Source organism: Geotrypetes seraphini, chromosome 1, assembly GCF_902459505.1.
Source record: "Geotrypetes seraphini chromosome 1, aGeoSer1.1, whole genome shotgun sequence".
In the NCBI taxonomy this organism is placed as follows: domain Eukaryota; kingdom Metazoa; phylum Chordata; class Amphibia; order Gymnophiona; family Dermophiidae; genus Geotrypetes; species Geotrypetes seraphini.
In genome coordinates this window covers 382,854,393-382,878,866 of record NC_047084.1, presented here as the reverse complement: position 1 = coordinate 382,878,866, position 24,474 = coordinate 382,854,393, and the positions used below count along the sequence as shown (strand labels likewise).

Here is a 24,474-nt window from a genome sequence, read left to right as displayed (position 1 = left end):
TACCATCACCAATTGGGCATCCCATCTACCCAAGGACCACTGCATCCCCCATTGGCGCTCCAGTGAAGAGCAGTAATGGCGCACCTGTAAGTAGGCCCAAAAATGAGTAGCGGGAAGGTCCCATCGGGCCCTGAGTTGTTCAAAGGTAGGAAAAATCCCCCCCCCCCATCTCATGAAGATGGCGTAAACTGACACAGCCCCTTAACTCCCATAGCTTAAATCCCGAGGCACCCATCCCCGGAAGAAAGACAGCATTACCAACCAAAGGAAGAAAAGGAGACGCCTGAGAGGTACGGCCCTGTTTCCGGCGCCACCACCTCCACGCCATGCGCAGGGGACGCAAAAAAGCGAACCGAGGACCCGCTCCTATCACCCTCCGCGACTCCACATGCAGCAAGGAAAGAAAGGAGTGAGGTTCGCACCATGCTGACAGCCAGCCCGATGGGGAAAATCTGCATTCTCCCGTAATACCTTCATGCACAAACCGCATCAAAGACGCTACATTATACAGACGAATATCCGGTAAGTTCAAACCTCCCAACCGGACATCCAAAGATAGAGTACTGGAGCTAATTCTGGCTGCCTTGTTTCGCCATATAAAAGAGCTCAAAATAGATTTAAAAGTCCGTTCATCTGTGGTAGTAATCCACAAAGGAAGAGTCTGTAACGGGTACAACAGTTTAGGGAGCAAAACCATCTTAAATAAAGCCACCCGCCCCCATAAGGTCAGGGGCAAATCTTTCCACTTGATGCAAAGGGCACGGATAGCCTCAAGATGGTGAAGAACATTATAGCGATATATAAGAGAGGGTTGTGTGCTCAGATAGACCCCCAAATAGCGCATCGGCTTTCGTACAGGTGGGATGGGAAGCCCATCATGCCAACGTTCCGGATGCTCGGACGCCAAAGGAAGTAGTTCAGATTTGGCACAGTTGACTCGGAGGCCCGAAATATTCCCAAAGGCCCGAACAACCTGTAGGGCCCTGGGCAGGTGAAGCGAAGCATCCTCGAAATAGAGGAGAATGTCATCTGCAAAAAGATTAATGCGACTTTCTCGCGTTCCTATCCGTATGCCCTGAATAACCGGATCCGATCGCATTTTAACCGCCAAAGGCTCAATAGCAAGGAGAAACAGTAGCGGTGACAACGGGCAGCCCTGACGCGTCCCTCTCTCCAGGGGGAAAGGGATGGTGAGATGACCATTTACCAGAAGTCGGGCTTGAGGAGAAAAATAGAGACTACGAACCCACTCCAAAAAGGCGCCATCCAGGCCATAGCGTCCCATGACCCAAAAAAGGTACGACCACGAAATGCTGTCGAACGCCTTTTCCATATCGAGGCCAACTATAGCCGCTCTACTATCGTTCCCCCGCCGAGAGTGAATAGCCATAAGTGCACGGGTCAAATTCATAGAAGCGTATCTACCCGGCACAAAGCCCACCTGATCCTCATGGATGAGTAGGTGCAGAAACTTGTTCAAACGCTTCGCCAATATAGCGGCCAGCAATTTCGCGTCTTGATTAAGAAGGGAGATGGGCCTGTAGGAGCCCACCTGGGATGGGTCCTTTCCAGGTTTGGGCAATAGAACAACATGGGCCATATTGTAGCTGTCGAGGGCTCTCTGGGAATGTGAAGTGTTAAAAGCCGCCCCAAGAGATGGCGCAATGATGTCCGATAGAATCTTGTAATATTCAGGCCCATAGCCATCTGGGCCCGGAGATTTGGTAAGTTTGAGCCCCTTGATACCCATGGACACTTCCAAGCTAGTGATAGGGGCGTTCAGTTGGTGTATCTGTGCGGGCGCGAGTTGAGGAAGCACGACGTCCTGGAAAAACAAATCTCTCTCCCCATCCTCGAACGGCCGATGGGCGTACAACTCCTGATAATACTTCACAAATTGTTGATGAATAGCAGTTTCTGTGGTATGCCTCCGACCCTGCGAATCTGTAATGGACGTGATCACCTGCTTCTTGCGGGATGGTCTAATTAAACGGGCTAGTAAACTACCTGCCTTGCCTCCCCAGCGGTGAAGGCGATAGCGATGAAAGTAAATATCCCGTTCCGCTCGGGCCGTTAGAATAAGATCTACTTGCCGCCGAATCTCCGTCAATCTAGTTTTATCTGTAAGGGACAAGCTACTTTGATGTCTGCGGCGTAACCGTTGCAGTTCGCCCGACAACTCCAGCAACTCTCGCTCTTGGCGTCGCCTCCTGCCCGCGGTATAGGCTATTATAAAGCCCCGAATAACTGCTTTGGAGGCCTCCCAAAAGAGGCTCGGGTCAATGTCGGGCTGGAAATTATTGTCATAGTACTCCAACCATTTATCGCGGAGATACCTGCGAAAAGCAAGGTCCTTGTACAGATGACAGGGAAATCGCCAGATGTGTTCCTTGGGATCCGCCGTAATCTGAAGAGAGAGCAATACCGGGGAGTGATCCGACAAGGGTGCGTCTACTATGTCAACACCAGCGACCACCGTGAGTAGGGAGGAGGACAGCAGAAAGTAGTCTAATCGAGTATAAAGATTATGGGGGTTAGAAAAAAAAGTGTAACTGTGTTCTGTAGGGTGTAACACCCGCCAGATATCCACCAGCCCGAGTTGATGAGTGAGAAAATTCACCCCTTTACCACCATGGCCCCGTGGAAAAGTCTTTGGGGGAGCACTATCCAAGGTGGGATCAGCAGTGATATTAAAGTCCCCTCCTAGCACAAATTGGTAGCCCGGGTACTGTGTCAGCCTTGCCATCAACCCTGAAAAAAAACGATGAGAGTAAATATTGGGTGCATAGATATTACAAAGCGCCAATTTATGTCCCCATAACTCCCCCAGCACCAGCACAAATCTACCCTCCCCGTCCTGGACAACCTTATGCAAATGAAAGGGCAGCTGCCTGTGGATCAAGATAGCAACCCCTCGATGGCGGCTACTGTAGGAAGAATAATAGACCTCCCCCACCCATTCCCGTCTTAATTTCTCATGTTCTACGGTATTAAGGTGCGTCTCCTGCAGAAAAGCTATATCTACGCTCGCCTTGCGCATCCATGTCAATACCTTCTTTCTTTTGATAGGGGAGTGAAGCCCATCCACATTAAGGGTGGAAAGCTTCAATTGAACCATCCTCTATAAGCCCACGACGGGGAGAGAAAGAATGCACAACCACCCCATAAAAAATGGGGACGGACCCCCCAGCCAGGTCCCTCCCCCACAAACCAATAAAGAATCATATCCTTCAGGTATTCCAAAAAAAAAAAGAAGAAGAGAAAAAAAAAAAAGGGCAAGGCGGTTCCAGAAAGGAAACCAAACCCCACACTCCCAAGCTAGCCAACATACAACCCTCATGCACACTAACATACACCCAGTCCCACGCATACCCTCCCCTTCGCACTTCCCCCCACCCAACCTTAATCCCCACCCCCTCCCAAAAAGACCTCAGCAAAACAGCCCACTGACCACCCTAAGTAACCAAAATAGTACATACAGTTCCCCAGCCCCCCCTCCCCCCCACCAACAGAAATCAGGAGCAAGATGTCCAAGCTTGTCAGCATATAAAAAGGGTCCAGCGCCAGAACGATAGCTGGGGGGGATCATGGTAGAAAACAAACAAACCCCATAGCCATATCTAACAACGGGATCCCCCCAGTTATGAAGACTGAATATGGCATCAGGCCGGACTGTCCCCAGTCAGAGAAACAGAAAATAAAAATATAACTGCCCAAAACCAGAACTAGATGGCACCAGGAAAGCTGATGCCAAGATAATCAGGTCCAGTTCAGGCGCAAGATCCACGGCATGTATGAAGGTCCCCAGTCAGGGCACCGGTAACTTAGCCAGAAAGGATTGAAGATCTGCAGGGGTGTCCAAGGTAACCGTCCCGTTGTTATGCTGGATGCGAACTTTGGCAGGGTATTGAAGTGCAAATCTGATCCCCCTCGAATGCAATTGAGTGCAGTATGGAGTAAGGGCTCGTCGACGCTCAGACAGCTGGGCAGAGAAATCCTGGAATAGCAGAAGCCTTGAGCCCTTGTAATCCAACGTGCGGATTTTGCGATAGGCATCCAGGATTTTTGCCTTAGTAGCATAATTAAGAAAGCGGGCTATCACCGGCCTGGGTCGTGCGCCGTCCGCCCGCGGTGCTCCGATGCGATGGGCTCTTTCCACCTGCACCTGGCCCAACGTGGCCTCTAAGCCCAGGGTTCGCGGTAACCAGTTCTCTAGCAGCTGTCCCAATTCAGCGTCTTTAACCGTCTCCGGTAACCCGATCAGACGGAGATTCTTCCGGCGTCCTCGATTTTCAGCGTCCTCTGCTCGATCCGCTAAAGTTTTTACCTTGGTCTCCAGCAGGGCAATACGCTGCTCCGCCGTCTCAGCCCGGTCTTCCTGGGCCGAAATCCGCTCCTCAGCCTGGTCGAGTCGCGCTGCATGGCCGGCTATACTGTCCTTCACCTCTTCCAGGACAGCATGGAGCTTGGACAGCTTCTCGTCGAGCAGAGTGGATAAATGGCGGACAGACACCTGCATATCGTCCTCATGCTGAGGCGTGCTGCATGGCGCCGCATTGGACGCCGCCATGATGGGAGTCTGGACAGGCTTCTCTTTACCAGGCCTCGGCGTTTTAAGAGGCATAACTGCCTATCCCTGACGCGAGGAGCTCCGGAAAATCCCCCTCAAAGAGAACAGGGATTCTGCTAGGGATAGTAGCACCGTCCGAAAAGGAGAGATAGCTGACAAGCAAAGATTATCGGGGTTGTAGGCGGAGGGGAAGCGGAGCCCGAGCCCAAAACGTCTGCTCACAGCGCTGCCATCACGTGACCCCTCAGTCTGTGGTTTTAGTGTTATACGTAACCCTCATACGAGCTGGGAACAAGATACCAAACTTCGCCCCAAGCTCCTTCAGTTTAGGTCTATAAGCAAGAAATTGCTTGCGTCGTTTGGCAGATTCTTTCGCTAGATCAGGTACAAAGAGCAGCTTGGAACCCTCGAAGACAATCGGACCGTGAAGTTTGGCATGCTGCATAATAAGCATGGTTTGGCTATGACGGAGCATGGACACCACAATAGGTCTGGGGAATTTTGTAGATTGATGACGCTGGTTAGGCACACGAAAAGCACTGTCAAAATCCAACTTCGTGGCCTCATTTAATTTCAGCAGTTGTGGTAGCAGTGCGCCCAGAAACTCCACTAAATCGCACGCTTCTCTTCCTTCAGCCAGACCCAGTAAACGAAACCCATTCCGTCTGGCCTTATTATCAGCATCCTCCAGGGCCCGTTCTAGCTGGGAGACACGTGCTGCCTGGCGACGCAGCAATTTCAGCGATTCGTCTGTCGCTGCAGCTTTGGTCTCCAGCACATCAATGCGGGTGAGAGCCTTGGAAAACTCACCCTTCAGGTTAGTAAGATCTTCTTTAATCTCTGAAATGTCTTGCTTGGCGTCGGTAAGGAGCTCTCGTATGCTTCGGAGCTCAGACAAAATGGCGGATGACTCATCCTCCGTTTTCCCGGCACCTTGTTTATGCGGGGAGACAGGCTCGGCATTCTTGCGCTTGCCAGGTTTGGTAGCTGACATGATCGGGTGATAAATCCCGGCAAGCACGGCAAAGTAAAACGAAAAAAAAATGATGTTTGTTCGAGGCGGAAGCACAGGGGTCTCCGGAGCAAGTTCTCTATGCTGCCATTCGTGCACGCGCTCACTAGCGCCCCCCACTTTGCTTTTCTAAGGCACACACAAACGCCAATTCAGGGTGAAAGAGAGTCTTTTATCTGATTTTTAAGAAGACAAAAAAAAAGCTAAACTGCGTTTCTCCTTCTGCAGTACTAAACCTGTTGAGCACGGCATTTGAAGCATACCTGCTACCATCCTCGTAGATTAGATATATGCATCACTCAACCCATTTGGTACTTCTCCTGGATTGCCTAAGTTTTCACAGATACCGAAGCATGCGTAAGGGAGATCGGGGAATATTTAGGATCCTCCCTAATCAGAGATACTCACCCAGAGTGACCTTGGCTTTCATCTGCATTGGTGGTATAGTGGTGAGCATAGCTGCCTTCCAAGCAGTTGACCCGGGTTCGATTCCCGGCCAATGCAATTTTGCTTCCTTAACGTTGTCGTCAGTGGCATTCTGTTGGAAACCCTTCTGTCCATTTCCCTTCCAAAGGCAGCCTGTGCGCATGAGCACGCAATCTTTCATCGCAGAGAGATGAGCTGAGGAACGGTTTCTTTCCCTTTTATCTTTTCTCTCTCTCTCTTGCTCCTCTCAAGTTCCTTTTATCTTTCCCCACTAGATCTTCCCGCTTTCCATATTTCGAGCTCTGATGCTAAGATGGGCAGATGGGGTGCTCTCATTACATTGACGCTTTCCGCACCCAGCATGTTTAGTCCTGATGGGCCCGGGGGAGGCGGACAAGGACGTCAGGCGTGCTGTCTGCTGTCTGCTACCGCTTCTCGGTCTTTTGGCTAAGGTCGGGTGTATGCGGGGCCACCAGTTAAACCGATTTTTACGGAATGAGAAAAGGGACAGAGAAGGGCGATGAAAATGGTAAACGGGAGGAAAGGCTAAAGTGGCCAGGGCTCTTCAGCCTGGAGAACAGACGGCACAGGGCAGATAGGATAGAGGTCTACCAAATATTGAGTGGAGTGAACCGATGTGATGCGAATCGCTTGTTTACTCTTTCCTAAAATGCAAGGACTAGGTGGCATGCGATGAAGCTATTAATTAGTAGATTTCAAACAGACCGGAGAAAACATTTCTTCACTTAACCTGTTTAAGTAAACTGTGGAATTCGTTGCTGGGGAATGTGGTGAAGCAGTTAGCTTAACGGGGTTTAAAAAAAAGGTTTCGATAATTGTCTAAGTCAAAAGACCATAAGCCGTTATTAAGATGATTTGGGAAAATCCACTGCTTATTGCAAGAATAATCAGCATATAATCGGCGTGAGGGTTTTCTGACTCTGAAGCAGTCTAGACTATGTCTTCCTTGAAGTTTCTCAATATTGCTCTCTCAGGTGCTTGTAGCTCCCAGCCCTGCTCCTCTCTTCAGGTGGGGGAAGTCTTGGTGTGTTAATGTGCTCTCCCTGATGAGTGTGATGTAAGTTCTTGCACTACTTTTGTTTCTCTCAGGTCCTGAATCTATTTATTTATTTCCTGATATAATGACGTGGGATTTGAAACCCCCCAACCCCCTGTTTTTGAAACTTGGATATTTTTTTCCCTGTCAGAACCCATTCTGGACTGAACCTAAATGCAAAATCCAAAGAAAAGCTAGAAAGCAGGGTGAGAGGTCCGTTAAAAAAACATCTTGACTAGTGTAGCTTTCTTCACTACCTTTCCACTGTTACTCAAGAAGGCGCCTGTTTGAGGCCTTAGCCAGTAAGTGAACGCTGCTGCTTTCCCTGAGCAACAGAGAAAGTGCTCTGAGCTGAGCGTATTTAAGTGTTCTCTTTATTCTACCTTCCATGATAAGCCATGCAAGGCAGCAAAACAGTCAGCGCTGATACATGAAGCAGGAAGGCTCTTCTTTCTAGCTATGCACAAGGAGCTGTAAGCATGCCCTTCCTTCCTGTAGGTAGTGTGGCCGAGCGGTCTAAGGCGCTGGATTAAGGTTCCAGTCTCTTTGGAGGCGTGGGTTCAAATCCCACCACTGCCAAGTTGTAGTTTTGTGTTTGCCCTGTGGGATCCTGCTCATTTTAATCTCAGTCTAGGGCTCTGTGTTCTCTACGCATCAGTATACTGTGTACAGAGGCAGAGCTGTTGCTCCAGAATAGAGCAGGTGTCTCTCCTGTTGATGACCTAGCAACTTCATTTGTAAAGGAAACTGCCTTTGCTTCACTTTGCTTTTCTAAGGCACACACAAACGCCAATTCAGGGTGAAAGAGAGTCTTTTATCTGATTTTTAAGAAAAAAAAAAAGCTAAACTGCGTTTCTCCTTCTGCAGTACTAAACCTGTTGAGCACGGCATTTGAAGCATACCTGCTACCATCCTCGTAGATTAGATATATGCATCACTCAACCCATTTGGTACTTCTCCTGGATTGCCTAAGTTTTCACAGATACCGAAGCATGCGTACGGGAGATCGGGGAATATTTAGGATCCTCCCTAATCAGAGATACTCACCCAGAGTGACCTTGGCTTTCATCTGCATTGGTGGTATAGTGGTGAGCATAGCTGCCTTCCAAGCAGTTGACCCGGGTTCGATTCCCGGCCAATGCAATTTTGCTTCCTTAACGTTGTCGTCAGTGGCATTCTGTTGGAAACCCTTCTGTCCATTTCCCTTCCAAAGGCAGCCTGTACGCATGAGCACGCAATCTTTCATCGCAGAGAGATGAGCTGAGGAACGGTTTCTTTCCCTTTTATCTTTTCTCTCTCTCTCTTGCTCCTCTCAAGTTCCTTTTATCTTTCCCCACTAGATCTTCCCGCTTTCCACATTTCGAGCTCTGATGCTAAGATGGGCAGATGGGGTGCCGGTACAAGGCTCTCATTACATTGACGCTTTCCGCACCCAGCATGTTTAGTCCTGATGGGCCCGGGGGAGGCGGACAAGGACGTCAGGCGTGCTGTCTGCTGTCTGCTACCGCTTCTCGGTCTTTTGGCTAAGGTCGGGTGTATGCGGGGCCACCAGTTAAACCGATTTTTACGGAATGAGAAAAGGGACAGAGAAGGGCGATGAAAATGGTAAACGGGAGGAAAGGCTAAAGTGGCCAGGGCTCTTCAGCCTGGATAACAGACGGCACAGGGCAGATAGGATAGAGGTCTACCAAATATTGAGTGGAGTGAACCGATATGATGCGAATCGCTTGTTTACTCTTTCCTAAAATGCAAGGACTAGGTGGCATGCGATGAAGCTATTAATTAGTAGATTTCAAACAGACCGGAGAAAACATTTCTTCACTCAACCTGTTTAAGTAAACTGTGGAATTCGTTGCTGGGGAATGTGGTGAAGCAGTTAGCTTAACGGGGTTTAAAAAAAAGGTTTCGATAATTGTCTAAGTCAAAAGACCATAAGCCGTTATTAAGATGATTTGGGAAAATCCACTGCTTATTGCAAGAATAATCAGCATATAATCGGCGTGAGGGTTTTCTGACTCTGAAGCAGTCTAGACTATGTCTTCCTTGAAGTTTCTCAATATTGCTCTCTCAGGTGCTTGTAGCTCCCTGCCCTGCTCCTCTCTTCAGGTGGGGGAAGTCTTGGTGTGTTAATGTGCTCTCCCTGATGAGTGTGATGTAAGTTCTTGCACTACTTTTGTTTCTCTCAGGTCCTGAATCTATTTATTTATTTCCTGATATAATGACGTGGGATTTGAAACCCCCCAAACCCCTGTTTTTGAAACTTGGATATTGTTTTCCCGGTCAGAGCCCATTCTGGACTGAACCTAAATGCAAAATCCAAAGAAAAGCTAGAAAGCAGGGTGAGAGGTCCGTTAAAAAAAAATCTTGACTAGTGTAGCTTTCCACTGTTACTCAAGAAGGCGCCTGTTTGAGGCCTTAGCCAGTAAGTGAACGCTGCTGCTTTCCCTGAGCAACAGAGAAAGTGCTCTGAGCTGAGCGTATTTAAGTGTTCTCTTTATTCTACCTTCCATGATAAGCCATGCAAGGCAGCAAAACAGTCAGCGCTGATACATGAAGCAGGAAGGCGCTTCTTTCTAGCTATGCACAAGGAGCTGTAAGCATGCCCTTCCTTCATGTAGGTAGTGTGGCCGAGCGGTCTAAGGCGCTGGATTAAGGTTCCAGTCTCTTTGGAGGCGTGGGTTCAAATCCCACCACTGCCAAGTTGAAGCTTTGTGTTTGCCCTGTGGGATCCTGCTCATTTTAATCTCAGTCTAGGGCTCTGTGTTCTCTACGCATCAGTATAGTGTGTACAGAGGCAGGGCTGTTGCTCCAGAATAGAACAGGTGTCTCTCCTGTTGATGACCTAGCAACTTCATTTGTAAAGGAAACTGCCTTTGCTTCACTTTGCTTTTCTTTTTTTCTTTTTTTTGTGTTCAATATTTTTATTAAAGTTTTCCAGATAAAAGGGAAAAGGTGATGAACAAAAGGAATACACCATGATACAGAGCAGTGGCAATGGTAACAAGAATATGAAAACAATCACAGGACACTCAGTGAGATATATCTAAGCACATGTCTAGGATAGGAGCCCAAACCTTATTAAAGGTAGATAAAGAATTAGACTTCTCTGCAGCAACTTTTTCATATTTTACAAAAAGGCAAACTAAGTTCCACCAATAATTTACACTTAAAGATGCAGAATCTTTCCAGTTAGACAGGATAGATTTATGAGCAATTTGAAGTAAGCTATATAATAATCTAGATTGATATACATCTAAAACATCTGGTAAAGCATGAGCACCGAATATTATTGCAGCATATGTATGAGAAGATGTGATTGGTAAGTATATACAAATAATCGCCCACACCTGGGTCCAAAACCCATACACATTGGGACAGAGGTAAAACATGTGGGCAAATGTGCCAACCTCAAGAGTGCAAGACCAACATTTATTAGAGCGTTGAACATCTATTAGGGATAACTTATGAGGGGTCCAGTAGGCCCTATGTAAAAGAAAGAACATTTGCTGAGCCATGGATGAGGACCTAAGAGAGCGTCTCGCGGAACTCCAGATTAGTTTCCAGGATGTAGGTGTGAATGCAGTACTAGTAGAATCCTCCCATGCGGAATGAAGGGAAGAGCAGGCTGTAAACTTATGATCACGAAGAATGCGGTACCAGGACGAAGCTTCTTTCTTTGCTCCACAAAAGTTCAGGCACCATTGTAATATAGTAGGAGTCAATGAGGACAACGAGTGTGCCTTAAGAAAAAGCGATAAGCAATGGTGAAGTTGAAGCCAGCGAAAATAGTGTGTAGTAGGCAGCAGGTAGGTATCAGCCAAGCAGGAAAATGGCATCAAAGCAGAGTTCATTATTATTTGGTCAAACGACCAAATGTCCTTCTTAAGCCACGACTTCCACTCTATATACTGACCTTGAATTTTTACAAATGGATTATTCCATATAGAAGAGTACAATGTCGAATTCCAGCCCAAATCTGCACAGGAATCCACAGTCCGTAGTGCTGTTCCAGTGGAAGATATGATGGCGTTGTCTTCAATCAAATGATTAGGAGCCATGAACGAAATGTGATTTAAGCACTGAGATGACCATAAATTGGACTCAAGGGAAAGCCAAGGTGGGGGACATTCAATTGAAGAGAACATCAACCATTTTGAACCTTGACGAGCAAGGAAGGCTAGATGATAGTCATGAAAGCTTGGAAAGTTCACCCCACCATTTTCCTTAGTAGCCTTGAATTTCCTAAGAGCAATGTGAGGAGGTTTACATTGCCATAAAAAAGCAACAAGTATAGACTCAAGTTTAGAATAAGTCTTAGTGTCCAGTAGAAAAGGAATCATGGATAAAATGTAGTTTAGCTTAGGAGACAAAATCATTTTAATTGTGTCAAGCCGCCCCCACCACGACAGTTTAAGGGGAGACCAGCGTTCAGACAGAGATGTAGCAATCTGAAGCAGCAGTTCCGTGTTATATGTACGGGTATCTTCAAGAGAGGGGCCAAAGAGAACCCCTAAGTATTTTAGTTTCTGTGACACTAGGTGCAAATTAAAGCTTCTACAGTAATCAAGATCAACTAAGTCGTTTAGAGGCAAGATCTCAGTCTTAGATATGTTTAGCTTGTAACCCGATATCCGAGAATATTTTTCCAGTATATGAAATACATGTGGAAGAGAAGTAGGATCTACATATAACAGCACATCGTCTGCATAAGCGGATAGCTTCACTTGAAAGTCACCAATACAGTATCCACGAATGGTTGATGTAGATCTAATAGCGATGAGCAGCGGTTCAAGCGCAATGTTGAATAACAATGGGGACAGAGGACAGCCTTGTCTAGTCCCTCTAGTCAGTCGAAAAGATGTTGAATTCGAGTCATTGATACGAATGGTAGTGGCAGGGCAAGTATACAGAACTTTCACCATATTTATAAAAGTTGCGGGACACCCGAACCATCGCATCGCTGCAAATAAGAATGGCCACTCAATGCGATCAAACGCCTTTTCCGCATCTAAGGCAACTGCAGCAAGAGGTGTATTTGAATGTCGGGCTTGATGGATAATATGAGCAAACAATCTGGTATTGTCCGATGATAGTCGACCACACATAAAACCGCATTGATCAGGATGGATTATTGCAGAGAGAACAGATTGTAACCTGGATGCCAAAATCTTTGCAAAAATCTTCGCGTCAGTGTTGATCAGAGATAAAGGGCGGTAGTTATTGACGCTGAGTGGGTTCTTGTCCTGTTTCAGCAATACAATAATAATCGCTTCAGTGAAAGAACCTTGAACCCGTCCAGTGGTAATCAAATAATGGTAAAGTTGTAACAAGATGGGTAGAAGCAAATCCTGAAATATCAGATAAAATTCAATTGTGAGACCATCAGGACCAGGCGCTTTCTTTTTTGCCATGGAGAGAAGAGCGTCAGACACATCAGCCAGTGTAATCGGAGCAGAGAGAGACTCTGCTTGAACATCAGTAAGAGTGTTATGAGGCAAATTATCCAAGAAAGGATCGATGGAAGATACATCTGGGGACTCCGAAGAGTAAAGTGCGGTGTAGAAGCGGTGGAACTGTAAGCAAATATCAGCATTATTGAACCACAATGCACCACCGTCATCTTGAATGGCAGGTATCAAAGTCTTTTCCGATTTTATTTTAACATATTCCGCTAATTGGTGACCACATTATTGATATTGGCATAGTAGTAAGCGGATTTCATAAAGACCTCTTTAGCAGCTGAAGAGCTAAGCAGTAAATTATATTCAAGTCTCAAAGCTTGCATAGAGCGTAAGAACGATTGATCATTAGGACAAGATTTGTGAAGGTCTTCCGCCGCTCTCAGTTTTTCCAAAATTGTAGATTCCCGTTCCATAAGTTTCTTCCTTTTGGAAGCTGAATAGGAAATTATCAGACCCCTTATATATGCTTTGAAACAATCCCAGGTAGTAGTCCAACTCGTATCTTCAGGCAAGTTAAGTTCAAAGAATTCAGTAATATTACTCCGCATGGTAGATACAAACTGTTCATCTGACGTTAAGCAGGAGTTGAAGCGCCAAACTCTTTTGTGTACACATGCACCTAAATCAATGAATGATAAAGAAATTGGAGCGTGGTCTGACACTGAAATCTCCCCAATAGTGGCAGAATTGACTTTAGCCACCAGATTGTAACTAATCAAAAAAAAATCTATGCGCGAGTAAGATGCATGTGGCGCTGAGTAGAAAGTGTAATCCAGATCTCCAGAGTGTAACGTTCTCCAGTAGTTCTTGTAATTTAAACCAGGACCTTGATTTACGATATGGAACAGATGATTTTCTGTCTATTAGAGGGTTGAGAATTAGATTGAAATCTCCCCCCAAAATATAGTGAGAGCCACAGGAAGATGCAATAATATCTGCAATCTCATCAAAAAATGAAGGACAATCTACATTCGGTGCATAGATATTAACAATGCTAATAGGTAAATTATTAATAGACACATGAACAGCTAACCATCTGCCATTAATATCGTTAGTGTGAGAGGTTATTGAAATATCATTACGTCTGCGGAGGAAAGTGGCGACGCCACCTTTTTTGTGAAGTGCAGCAGAGAACAGTACTGGGTAAAACCCTTTTAAGGACAATTTTGGAGCTTCAGTCACAGACAGGTGGGTCTCTTGTAGCAGAACCACATCTGGAGTAAAGCTTGCAATGAATTTCAATATCTTGGTTCTTTTTATCAGGTTGTTAAGACCCTTAACATTAAGTGAAAAGCATTTAATAGACATGTAACAGCAGTAGGAAATTCCTAACGTATAAAGATTGAAAAGCATTCATAGCAGGAGAGCAATTATAAAAAGCTGGAACAACAACGGTACAAACCTGTGATAATAAAGTAGAAAACATTGCACAGTCTGTATCAGTGTAAGGTGTCAGCAAAAGTGCCAACATGGCCTAAGGGAAAGTGAGTGGCACTGGTAGACCAGAGAACCAGCTAAAAGGAGACTAAGCAGTGAGAATTAAACAAACATCATTATATATGTAAATACAGTAAGCAAGCCTAACATGAAGATATCAATCATGAAAACGCATGAGCATAGGCTATATAATCAAGATCATATCTTGTCAATCGAAGAGGGTTGTATAGCTTCAAGGAACTCTGCTAATGCAGCAGGATCAGTATAGTCTGTGGTTTTAGTGTTATACATAACCCTCATACGAGCTGGGAACAAGATACCAAACTTCGCCCCAAGCTCCTTCAGTTTAGGTCTATAAGCAAGAAATTGCTTGCGTCGTTTGGCAGATTCTTTCGCTAGATCAGGTACAAAGAGCAGCTTGGAACCCTCGGACCGTGAAGTTTGGCATGCTGCATAATAAGCATGGTTTGGCTATGACGGAGCATGGACACCACAATAGGTCTGGGGAATTTTGTAGATTGATGACGCTGGTTAGGCACACGAAAAGCACTGTCAAAATCCAACTTCGTGGCCTCGTTTAATTTCAGCAGTTGTGGTAGCAGTGCGCCCAGAAACTCCACTAAATCGCACGCTTCTCTTCCTTCAGCCAGACCCAGTAAACGAAACCCATTCCGTCTGGCCTTATTATCAGCATCCTCCAGGGCCCGTTCTAGCTGGGAGACACGTGCTGCCTGGCGACGCAGCAATTTCAGCGATTCGTCTGTCGCTGCAGCTTTTGTCTCCAGCACATCAATGCGGGTGAGAGCCTTGGAAAACTCACCCTTCAGGTTAGTAAGATCTTCTTTAATCTCTGAAATGTCTTGCTTGGCGTCGGTAAGGAGCTCAGACAAAATGGCGGATGACTCATCCTCCGTTTTCCCGGCACCTTGTTTATGCGGGGAGACAGGCTCGGCATTCTTGCGCTTGCCAGGTTTGGTAGCTGACATGATCGGGTGATAAATCCCGGCAAGCACGGCAAAGTAAAACGAAAAAAAAATGATGTTTGTTCGAGGCGGAAGCACAGGGGTCTCCGGAGCAAGTTCTCTATGCTGCCATTCGTGCACGCGCTCACTAGCGCCCCCCCACTTTGCTTTTCTAAGGCACACACAAACGCCAATTCAGGGTGAAAGAGAGTCTTTTATCTGATTTTTAAGAAAAAAAAAAAAAAAGCTAAACTGCGTTTCTCCTTCTGCAGTACTAAACCTGTTGAGCACGGCATTTGAAGCATACCTGCTACCATCCTCGTAGATTAGATATATGCATCACTCAACCCATTTGGTACTTCTCCTGGATTGCCTAAGTTTTCACAGATACCGAAGCATGCGTACGGGAGATCGGGGAATATTTAGGATCCTCCCTAATCAGAGATACTCACCCAGAGTGACCTTGGCTTTCATCTGCATTGGTGGTATAGTGGTGAGCATAGCTGCCTTCCAAGCAGTTGACCCGGGTTCGATTCCCGGCCAATGCAATTTTGCTTCCTTAACGTTGTCGTCAGTGGCATTCTGTTGGAAACCCTTCTGTCCATTTCCCTTCCAAAGGCAGCCTGTGCGCATGAGCACGCAATCTTTCATCGCAGAGAGATGAGCTGAGGAACGGTTTCTTTCCCTTTTATCTTTTCTCTCTCTCTCTTGCTCCTCTCAAGTTCCTTTTATCTTTCCCCACTAGATCTTCCCGCTTTCCATATTTCGAGCTCTGATGCTAAGATGGGCAGATGGGGTGAAGGTACAAGGCTCTCATTACATTGACGCTTTCCGCACCCAGCATGTTTAGTCCTGATGGGCCCGGGGGAGGCGGACAAGGACGTCAGGCGTGCTGTCTGCTGTCTGCTACCGCTTCTCGGTCTTTTGGCTAAGGTCGGGTGTATGCGGGGCCACCAGTTAAACCGATTTTTACGGAATGAGAAAAGGGACAGAGAAGGGCGATGAAAATGGTAAACGGGAGGAAAGGCTAAAGTGGCCAGGGCTCTTCAGCCTGGAGAACAGACGGCACAGGGCAGATAGGATAGAGGTCTACCAAATATTGAGTGGAGTGAACCGATATGATGCGAATCGCTTGTTTACTCTTTCCTAAAATGCAAGGACTAGGTGGCATGCGATGAAGCTATTAATTAGTAGATTTCAAACAGACCGGAGAAAACATTTCTTCACTCAACCTGTTTAAGTAAACTGTGGAATTCGTTGCTGAGGAATGTGGTGAAGCAGTTAGCTTAACGGGGTTTAAAAAAAAAGGTTTCGATAATTTTCTAAGTCAAAAGACCATAAGCCGTTATTAAGATGATTTGGGAAAATCCACTGCTTATTGCAAGAATAATCAGCATATAATCGGCGTGAGGGTTTTCTGACTCTGAAGCAGTCTAGACTATGTCTTCCTTGAAGTTTCTCAATATTGCTCTCTCAGGTGCTTGTAGCTCCCAGCCCTGCTCCTCTCTTCAGGTGGGGGAAGTCTTGGTGTGTTAATGTGCTCTCCCTGATGAGTGTGATGTAAGTTCTTGCACTACTTTTGTTTCTCTCAGGTCCTGAATCTATTTATTTATTTCCTGATATAATGACGTGGGATTTGAAACCCCCCAACCCCCTGTTTTTGAAACTTGGATATTGTTTTCCCTGTCAGAGCCCATTCTGGACTGAACCTAAATGCAAAATCCAAAGAAAAGCTAGAAAGCAGGGTGAGAGGTCCGTTAAAAAAAAATCTTGACTAGTGTAGCTTTCTTCACTACCTTTCCACTGTTACTCAAGAAGGCGCCTGTTTGAGGCCTTAGCCAGTAAGTGAACGCTGCTGCTTTCCCTGAGCAACAGAGAAAGTGCTCTGAGCTGAGCGTATTTAAGTGTTCTCTTTATTCTACCTTCCATGATAAGCCATGCAAGGCAGCAAAACAGTCAGCGCTGATACATGAAGCAGGAAGGCTCTTCTTTCTAGCTATGCACAAGGAGCTGTAAGCATGCCCTTCCTTCCCGTAGGTAGTGTGGCCGAGCGGTCTAAGGCGCTGGATTAAGGTTCCAGTCTCTTTGGAGGCGTGGGTTCAAATCCCACCACTGCCAAGTTGTAGCTTTGTGTTTGCCCTGTGGGATCCTGCTCATTTTAATCTCAGTCTAGGGCTCTGTGTTCTCTACGCATCAGTATACTGTGTACAGAGGCAGGGCTGTTGCTCCAGAATAGAACAGGTGTCTCTCCTGTTGATGACCTAGCAACTTCATTTGTAAAGGAAACTGCCTTTGCTTCACTTTGCTTTTCTAAGGCACACACAAACGCCAATTCAGGGTGAAAGAGAGTCTTTTATCTGATTTTTAAGAAAAAAAAAAAAAGCTAAACTGCGTTTCTCCTTCTGCAGTACTAAACCTGTTGAGCACGGCATTTGAAGCATACCTGCTACCATCCTCGTAGATTAGATATATGCATCACTCAACCCATTTGGTACTTCTCCTGGATTGCCTAAGTTTTCACAGATACCGAAGCATGCGTACGGGAGATCGGGGAATATTTAGGATCCTCCCTAATCAGAGATACTCACCCAGAGTGACCTTGGCTTTCATCTGCATTGGTGGTATAGTGGTGAGCATAGCTGCCTTCCAAGCAGTTGACCCGGGTTCGATTCCCGGCCAATGCAATTTTGCTTCCTTAACGTTGTCGTCAGTGGCATTCTGTTGGAAACCCTTCTGTCCATTTCCCTTCCAAAGGCAGCCTGTGCGCATGAGCACGCAATCTTTCATCGCAGAGAGATGAGCTGAGGAACGGTTTCTTTCCCTTTTATCTTTTCTCTCTCTCTCTTGCTCCTCTCAAGTTCCTTTTATCTTTCCCCACTAGATCTTCCCGCTTTCCATATTTCGAGCTCTGATGCTAAGATGGGCAGATGGGGTGAAGGTACAAGGCTCTCATTACATTGACGCTTTCCGCACCCAGCATGTTTAGTCCTGATGGGCCCGGGGGAGGCGGACAAGGACGTCAGGCGTGCTGTCTGCTGTCTGCTACCGCTTCTCGGTCTTTTGGCTAAGGTCGGGTGTATGCGGGGCCACCAGTTAAACCGATTTTTACGGAATGAGAAAAGGGACAGAGAAGGGCGATGAAAATGGTAAACGGGAGGAAAGGCTAAAGTGGCCAGGGCTCTTCAGCCTGGAGAACAGACGGCACAGGGCAGATAGGATAGAGGTCTACCAAATATTGAGTGGAGTGAACCGATATGATGCGAATCGCTTGTTTACTCTTTCCTAAAATGCAAGGACTAGGTGGCATGCGATGAAGCTATTAATTAGTAGATTTCAAACAGACCGGAGAAAACATTTCTTCACTCAACCTGTTTAAGTAAACTGTGGAATTCGTTGCTGGGGAATGTGGTGAAGCAGTTAGCTTAACGGGGTTTAAAAAAAAAGGTTTCGATAATTTTCTAAGTCAAAAGACCATAAGCCGTTATTAAGATGATTTGGGAAAATCCACTGCTTATTGCAAGAATAATCAGCATATAATCGGCGTGAGGGTTTTCTGACTCTGAAGCAGTCTAGACTATGTCTTCCTTGAAGTTTCTCAATATTGCTCTCTCAGGTGCTTGTAGCTCCCAGCCCTGCTCCTCTCTTCAGGTGGGGGAAGTCTTGGTGTGTTAATGTGCTCTCCCTGATGAGTGTGATGTAAGTTCTTGCACTACTTTTGTTTCTCTCAGGTCCTGAATCTATTTATTTATTTCCTGATATAATGACATGGGATTTGAAACCCCCCAACCCCCTGTTTTTGAAACTTGGATATTGTTTTCCCTGTCAGAGCCCATTCTGGACTGAACCTAAATGCAAAATCCAAAGAAAAGCTAGAAAGCAGGGTGAGAGGTCCGTTAAAAAAAATCTTGACTAGTGTAGCTTTCTTCACTACCTTTCCACTGTTACTCAAGAAGGCGCCTGTTTGAGGCCTTAGCCAGTAAGTGAACGCTGCTGCTTTCCCTGAGCAACAGAGAAAGTGCTCTGAGTTGAGCGTATTTAAGTGTTCTCTTTATTCTACCTTCCATGATAAGCCATGCAAGGCAGCAAAACAGTCAGCGCTGATACATGAAGCAGGAAGGCTCTTCTTTCTAGCTATGCACAAGGAGCTGTAAGCATGCCCTTCCTTCCCGTAGGTAGTGTGGCCGAGCGGTCTAAGGCGCTGGATTAAGGTTCCAGTCTCTTTGGAGGTGTGGGTTCAAATCCCACCACTGCCAAGTTGTAGCTTTGTGTTTGCCCTGTGGGATCCTGCTCATTTTAATCTCAGTCTAGGGCTCTGTGTTCTCTACGCATCAGTATACTGTGTACAGAGGCAGGGCTGTTGCTCCAGAATAGAACAGGTGTCTCTCCTGTTGATGACCTAGCAACTTCATTTGTAAAGGAAACTGCCTTTGCTTCACTTTGCTTTTCTAAGGCACACACAAACGCCAATTCAGGGTGAAAGAGAGTCTTTTATCTGATTTTTAAGAAAAAAGAAAAAAGCTAAACTGCGTTTCTCCTTCTGCAGTACTAAACCTGTTGAGCACGGCATTTGAAGCATACCTGCTACCATCCTCGTAGATTAGATATATGCATCACTCAACCCATTTGGTACTTCTCCTGGATTGCCTAAGTTTTCACAGATACCGAAGCATGCGTACGGGAGATCGGGGAATATTTAGGATCCTCCCTAATCAGAGATACTCACCCAGAGTGACCTTGGCTTTCATCTGCATTGGTGGTATAGTGGTGAGCATAGCTGCCTTCCAAGCAGTTGACCCGGGTTCGATTCCCGGCCAATGCAATTTTGCTTCCTTAACGTTGTCGTCAGTGGCATTCTGTTGGAAACCCTTCTGTCCATTTCCCTTCCAAAGGCAGCCTGTGCGCATGAGCACGCAATCTTTCATCGCAGAGAGATGAGCTGAGGAACGGTTTCTTTCCCTTTTATCTTTTCTCTCTCTCTCTTGCTCCTCTCAAGTTCCTTTTATCTTTCCCCACTAGATCTTCCCGCTTTCCATATTTCGAGCTCTGATGCTAAGATGGGCAGATGGGGTGCCGGTACAAGGCTCTCATTACATTGACGCTTTCCGCACCCAGCATGTTTAGTCCTGATGGGCCCGGGGGAGGCGGACAAGGACGTCAGGCGTGCTGTCTGCTGTCTGCTACCGCTTCTCGGTCTTTTGGCTAAGGTCGGGTGTATGCGGGGCCACCAGTTAAACCGATTTTTACGGAATGAGAAACGGGACAGAGAAGGGCGATGAAAATGGTAAACGGGAGGAAAGGCTAAAGTGGCCAGGGCTCTTCAGCCTGGAGAACAGACGGCACAGGGCAGATAGGATAGAGGTCTACCAAATATTGAGTGGAGTGAACCGATATGATGCGAATCGCTTGTTTACTCTTTCCTAAAATGCAAGGACTAGGTGGCATGCGATGAAGCTATTAATTAGTAGATTTCAAACAGACCGGAGAAAACATTTCTTCACTCAACCTGTTTAAGTAAACTGTGAAATTCGTTGCTGGGGAATGTGGTGAAGCAGTTAGCTTAACGGGGTTTAAAAAAAAGGTTTCGATAATTTTCTAAGTCAAAAGACCATAAGCCGTTATTAAGATGATTTGGGAAAATCCACTGCTTATTGCAAGAATAATCAGCATATAATCGGCGTGAGGGTTTTCTGACTCTGAAGCAGTCTAGACTATGTCTTCCTTGAAGTTTCTCAATATTGCTCTCTCAGGTGCTTGTAGCTCCCAGCCCTGCTCCTCTCTTCAGGTGGGGGAAGTCTTGGTGTGTTAATGTGCTCTCCCTGATGAGTGTGATGTAAGTTCTTGCACTACTTTTGTTTCTCTCAGGTCCTGAATCTATTTATTTATTTCCTGATATAATGACATGGGATTTGAAACCCCCCAACCCCCTGTTTTTGAAACTTGGATATTGTTTTCCCTGTCAGAGCCCATTCTGGACTGAACCTAAATGCAAAATCCAAAGAAAAGCTAGAAAGCAGGGTGAGAGGTCCGTTAAAAAAAATCTTGACTAGTGTAGCTTTCTTCACTACCTTTCCACTGTTACTCAAGAAGGCGCCTGTTTGAGGCCTTAGCCAGTAAGTGAACGCTGCTGCTTTCCCTGAGCAACAGAGAAAGTGCTCTGAGCTGAGCGTATTTAAGTGTTCTCTTTATTCTACCTTCCATGATAAGCCATGCAAGGCAGCAAAACAGTCAGCGCTGATACATGAAGCAGGAAGGCTCTTCTTTCTAGCTATGCACAAGGAGCTGTAAGCATGCCCTTCCTTCCCGTAGGTAGTGTGGCCGAGCGGTCTAAGGCGCTGGATTAAGGTTCCAGTCTCTTTGGAGGCGTGGGTTCAAATCCCACCACTGCCAAGTTGTAGCTTTGTGTTTGCCCTGTGGGATCCTGCTCATTTTAATCTCAGTCTAGGGCTCTGTGTTCTCTACGCATCAGTATACTGTGTACAGAGGCAGGGCTGTTGCTCCAGAATAGAACAGGTGTCTCTCCTGTTGATGACCTAGCAACTTCATTTGTAAAGGAAACTGCCTTTGCTTCACTTTGCTTTTCTAAGGCACACACAAACGCCAATTCAGGGTGAAAGAGAGTCTTTTATCTGATTTTTAAGAAAAAAAAAAAAAGCTAAACTGCGTTTCTCCTTCTGCAGTACTAAACCTGTTGAGCACGGCATTTGAAGCATACCTGCTACCATCCTCGTAGATTAGATATATGCATCACTCAACCCATTTGGTACTTCTCCTGGATTGCCTAAGTTTTCACAGATACCGAAGCATGCGTACGGGAGATCGGGGAATATTTAGGATCCTCCCTAATCAGAGATACTCACCCAGAGTGACCTTGGCTTTCATCTGCATTGGTGGTATAGTGGTGAGCATAGCTGCCTTCCAAGCAGTTGACCCGGGTTCGATTCCCGGCCAATGCAATTTTGCTTCCTTAACGTTGTCGTCAGTGGCATTCTGTTGGAAACCCTTCTGTCCATTTCCCTTCCAAAGGCAGCCTGTGCGCATGAGCACGCAATCTTTCATCGCAGAGAGATGAGCTGAGGAACGGTTTCTTTCCCTTTTATCTTTTCTCTCTCTCTCTTGCTCCTCTCAAGTTCCTTTTATCTTTCCCCACTAGATCTTCCCGCTTTCCATATTTCGAGCTCTGATGCTAAGATGGGCAGATGGGGTGCCGGTACAAGGCTCTCATTACATTGACGCTTTCCGCACCCAGCATGTTTAGTCCTGATGGGCCCGGGGGAGGCGGACAAGGACGTCAGGCGTGCTGTCTGCTGTCTGCTACCGCTTCTCGGTCTTTTGGCTAAGGTCGGGTGTATGCGGGGCCACCAGTTAAACCGATTTTTACGGAATGAGAAAAGGGACAGAGAAGGGCGATGAAAATGGTAAACGGGAGGAAAGGCTAAAGTGGCCAGGGCTCTTCAGCCTGGAGAACAGACGGCACAGGGCAGATAGGATAGAGGTCTACCAAATATTGAGTGGAGTGAACCGATATGATGCGAATCGCTTGTTTACTCTTTCCTAAAATGCAAGGACTAGGTGGCATGCGATGAAGCTATTAATTAGTAGATTTCAAACAGACCGGAGAAAACATTTCTTCACTCAACCTGTTTAAGTAAACTGTGGAATTCGTTGCTGGGGAATGTGGTGAAGCAGTTAGCTTAACGGGGTTTAAAAAAAAAGGTTTCGATAATTTTCTAAGTCAAAAGACCATAAGCCGTTATTAAGATGATTTGGGAAAATCCACTGCTTATTGCAAGAATAATCAGCATATAATCGGCGTGAGGGTTTTCTGACTCTGAAGCAGTCTAGACTATGTCTTCCTTGAAGTTTCTCAATATTGCTCTCTCAGGTGCTTGTAGCTCCCAGCCCTGCTCCTCTCTTCAGGTGGGGGAAGTCTTGGTGTGTTAATGTGCTCTCCCTGATGAGTGTGATGTAAGTTCTTGCACTACTTTTGTTTCTCTCAGGTCCTGAATCTATTTATTTATTTCCTGATATAATGACATGGGATTTGAAACCCCCCAACCCCCTGTTTTTGAAACTTGGATATTGTTTTCCCTGTCAGAGCCCATTCTGGACTGAACCTAAATGCAAAATCCAAAGAAAAGCTAGAAAGCAGGGTGAGAGGTCCGTTAAAAAAAAATCTTGACTAGTGTAGCTTTCTTCACTACCTTTCCACTGTTACTCAAGAAGGCGCCTGTTTGAGGCCTTAGCCAGTAAGTGAACGCTGCTGCTTTCCCTGAGCAACAGAGAAAGTGCTCTGAGCTGAGCGTATTTAAGTGTTCTCTTTATTCTACCTTCCATGATAAGCCATGCAAGGCAGCAAAACAGTCAGCGCTGATACATGAAGCAGGAAGGCTCTTCTTTCTAGCTATGCACAAGGAGCTGTAAGCATGCCCTTCCTTCCCGTAGGTAGTGTGGCCGAGCGGTCTAAGGCGCTGGATTAAGGTTCCAGTCTCTTTGGAGGCGTGGGTTCAAATCCCACCACTGCCAAGTTGTAGCTTTGTGTTTGCCCTGTGGGATCCTGCTCATTTTAATCTCAGTCTAGGGCTCTGTGTTCTCTACGCATCAGTATACTGTGTACAGAGGCAGGGCTGTTGCTCCAGAATAGAACAGGTGTCTCTCCTGTTGATGACCTAGCAACTTCATTTGTAAAGGAAACTGCCTTTGCTTCACTTTGCTTTTCTAAGGCACACACAAACGCCAATTCAGGGTGAAAGAGAGTCTTTTATCTGATTTTTAAGAAAAAAAAAAAAAGCTAAACTGCGTTTCTCCTTCTGCAGTACTAAACCTGTTGAGCACGGCATTTGAAGCATACCTGCTACCATCCTCGTAGATTAGATATATGCATCACTCAACCCATTTGGTACTTCTCCTGGATTGCCTAAGTTTTCACAGATACCGAAGCATGCGTACGGGAGATCGGGGAATATTTAGGATCCTCCCTAATCAGAGATACTCACCCAGAGTGACCTTGGCTTTCATCTGCATTGGTGGTATAGTGGTGAGCATAGCTGCCTTCCAAGCAGTTGACCCGGGTTCGATTCCCGGCCAATGCAATTTTGCTTCCTTAACGTTGTCGTCAGTGGCATTCTGTTGGAAACCCTTCTGTCCATTTCCCTTCCAAAGGCAGCCTGTGCGCATGAGCACGCAATCTTTCATCGCAGAGAGATGAGCTGAGGAACGGTTTCTTTCCCTTTTATCTTTTCTCTCTCTCTCTTGCTCCTCTCAAGTTCCTTTTATCTTTCCCCACTAGATCTTCCCGCTTTCCATATTTCGAGCTCTGATGCTAAGATGGGCAGATGGGGTGCCGGTACAAGGCTCTCATTACATTGACGCTTTCCGCACCCAGCATGTTTAGTCCTGATGGGCCCGGGGGAGGCGGACAAGGACGTCAGGCGTGCTGTCTGCTGTCTGCTACCGCTTCTCGGTCTTTTGGCTAAGGTCGGGTGTATGCGGGGCCACCAGTTAAACCGATTTTTACGGAATGAGAAAAGGGACAGAGAAGGGCGATGAAA

General features: G+C 46.2%; 13 non-coding genes across 13 annotated transcripts; all 13 read left to right on the top strand.

The window, feature by feature from the left end:
- The first annotated feature begins 6,014 nt into the window (after window positions 1–6,014).
- Window positions 6,015–6,086, top strand: TRNAG-UCC. Its single transcript has one exon. It is a non-coding gene; the product is annotated as a tRNA-Gly (tRNA).
- Window positions 6,087–7,562: 1,476 nt separating this feature from the next.
- On the top strand, window positions 7,563–7,644 carry TRNAL-AAG. The gene has a single exon. It is a non-coding gene; the product is annotated as a tRNA-Leu (tRNA).
- Window positions 7,645–8,136: 492 nt separating this feature from the next.
- On the top strand, window positions 8,137–8,208 carry TRNAG-UCC. The gene has a single exon. It is a non-coding gene; the product is annotated as a tRNA-Gly (tRNA).
- A 1,474-nt stretch (window positions 8,209–9,682) lies between these two features.
- Window positions 9,683–9,764, top strand: TRNAL-AAG. Its single transcript has one exon. It is a non-coding gene; the product is annotated as a tRNA-Leu (tRNA).
- A 5,638-nt stretch (window positions 9,765–15,402) lies between these two features.
- Window positions 15,403–15,474, top strand: TRNAG-UCC. Its single transcript has one exon. It is a non-coding gene; the product is annotated as a tRNA-Gly (tRNA).
- Window positions 15,475–16,962: 1,488 nt separating this feature from the next.
- Window positions 16,963–17,044, top strand: TRNAL-AAG. The gene has a single exon. It is a non-coding gene; the product is annotated as a tRNA-Leu (tRNA).
- Window positions 17,045–17,538: 494 nt separating this feature from the next.
- On the top strand, window positions 17,539–17,610 carry TRNAG-UCC. Its single transcript has one exon. It is a non-coding gene; the product is annotated as a tRNA-Gly (tRNA).
- Window positions 17,611–19,097: 1,487 nt separating this feature from the next.
- On the top strand, window positions 19,098–19,179 carry TRNAL-AAG. Its single transcript has one exon. It is a non-coding gene; the product is annotated as a tRNA-Leu (tRNA).
- A 494-nt stretch (window positions 19,180–19,673) lies between these two features.
- Window positions 19,674–19,745, top strand: TRNAG-UCC. The gene has a single exon. It is a non-coding gene; the product is annotated as a tRNA-Gly (tRNA).
- Window positions 19,746–21,231: 1,486 nt separating this feature from the next.
- Window positions 21,232–21,313, top strand: TRNAL-AAG. Its single transcript has one exon. It is a non-coding gene; the product is annotated as a tRNA-Leu (tRNA).
- A 494-nt stretch (window positions 21,314–21,807) lies between these two features.
- TRNAG-UCC lies at window positions 21,808–21,879 on the top strand. Its single transcript has one exon. It is a non-coding gene; the product is annotated as a tRNA-Gly (tRNA).
- A 1,488-nt stretch (window positions 21,880–23,367) lies between these two features.
- Window positions 23,368–23,449, top strand: TRNAL-AAG. Its single transcript has one exon. It is a non-coding gene; the product is annotated as a tRNA-Leu (tRNA).
- Window positions 23,450–23,943: 494 nt separating this feature from the next.
- Window positions 23,944–24,015, top strand: TRNAG-UCC. The gene has a single exon. It is a non-coding gene; the product is annotated as a tRNA-Gly (tRNA).
- Window positions 24,016–24,474: the final 459 nt, after the last annotated feature.